Source organism: Balaenoptera ricei, chromosome 11 (genome assembly GCF_028023285.1).
Source record: "Balaenoptera ricei isolate mBalRic1 chromosome 11, mBalRic1.hap2, whole genome shotgun sequence".
Classification (NCBI taxonomy): Eukaryota; Metazoa; Chordata; class Mammalia; order Artiodactyla; family Balaenopteridae; genus Balaenoptera; species Balaenoptera ricei.
The window spans coordinates 75939336-75941104 of NC_082649.1; positions in this window are offsets into that span (position 1 = coordinate 75939336).

Consider the following 1769-nt stretch of genomic DNA (forward strand, 5'->3'; position numbering starts at 1 on the left):
TCACCCAGCCACCTCCAGTGTTGACATCTTACATAACTGTGGTGCGGTTAGTGAAAGTAAGAAATTATCATGACATACTACTATTAACTAATCTTCAGAACTTATTTGAGTGTGTTGGAAGGTCCCCAAGATGAACTTCAGGTTCAGTGACTTGCTTGAAGTACTCACAGAACTCAGAAAAGCTAATGTACTCATGATCATGGTTTATCACTGCAAAAGGATACAGATTAAAATCAGCAAAGGAAAAGACATATAAAGTGGAGTCCAGGAGAGACCAGGCACGACCTTCCAGTTGTCCGTCCTCTCCCAGTGGAGTTGTATGGACAGCATTTAATTCTCCCTGTGTGGCAACACGCACACTGTACCTATAACCAGGGAAGCTCACCCCAGCCTTGGCATCCAGGGTTATAGGGCATGAGTCATAGAGCCATGGGATGCTGGTGTGGCTGATCTTAGTTACTCAGTCTCCAGCCGCTCCAGAAGCCACACTGATACAGCATGACCCGTGACCTCACGTACATCACATTGTTAGTGTAAACTGCCTGGCGTGGCCCAAGGGCCCAGGTGGACAGAGGTACTCTTTTCAGGCAGGGTATTCTAAGAGTTTAGAGGTTAGCTCCCAGGAGCAATCAAGGACCAGTGCTTTCTTTGGAACGCGCAGGGTTTGAAATCCTGCTGAGTTAGTCATTTACTGCACATTGAGCTTTGCCAGTTTTCCCGCTAATATCTTTTTCCTGGTTCAAGATCCATTCCAGGATCCCACACTGCATTTAATTGTCCTGTCTCCTCCAATTGGTACAGTTCCTCAGTCTTTCTTTGTCTTTATGACCTTGATACTTTGAGGAGTACTGGTGAGGTGTTTTTTTCAGAATGTCCCTCAATTTAGATTGGGGTGTGAGAAGGTATGGGCGACACCTCCCCCAAAAAAGGGACTGGGAGAAGGGCAGAGGGTCTTGGGGTGGCCAGCAATGCTTAGGGACTAAGAGAAATAAATGAGTGGAAATAGAAGTTGGAGGGGTCCGGTCAGTGACAGATATGACAGACAGAATGAAACGACCAAGGAAAGGGAAGACAATAATTAACTTTTACTGAGTGCTGGCCATGTGCCTGTACTTAACGAATATTTTATATTTGTTAATTCAGCCCTCTTAACAGTCTGTAAGGCTGGTACTATTGGAACCTTCGTTTAACAGATGAGAAACTCAGAGATGTTAAGTTACTTTTCCAAGGTCACCCATCTGGTGAGTGGCAGAGCCAGATCCCCTACCCCACCCCCAAGTCTAAAGTCTGCCTGATTTTGTGACCTGGGCTCCTAACAGCCATGCTGTGCTACCTGTCACGATATCCTAACGAGGGGAGAGAGAGGTGGGGAGAAGGAACTTTCATCCCTTGAAATGTGCCAGGCCCTGGGCTAGGTGCTCTGTGTCTGTCCTCTCGTGTTCCAGGACCTACCAGGCATATAGTAGGTGCTTAATGCTTGTTTCTCTCCTTCCTGCTCCTTCCCTGAGCTTCCTGGGCCAACTGCAGGCATGTGGACTCCTGTGTCCCATTTGGCCACTGGCTTCTCTCAAAGCCGTGAATGTGCCCTGGGGCCCACTCTGCCTTACCAGATTGGCTTGGGCCGGGCCACCTGCTGGCAGAGAAGGAGGAAGGAGGAAGGTGGAGGGCCATTTGGCCTCAGCAGGCTTGCAGAATATTTCCGGCAACAGATGGGAAGGCTTGAATGTGGGTGCTTTGCAAAACATTCTCCTGAGCCTCCATCAGCAAAT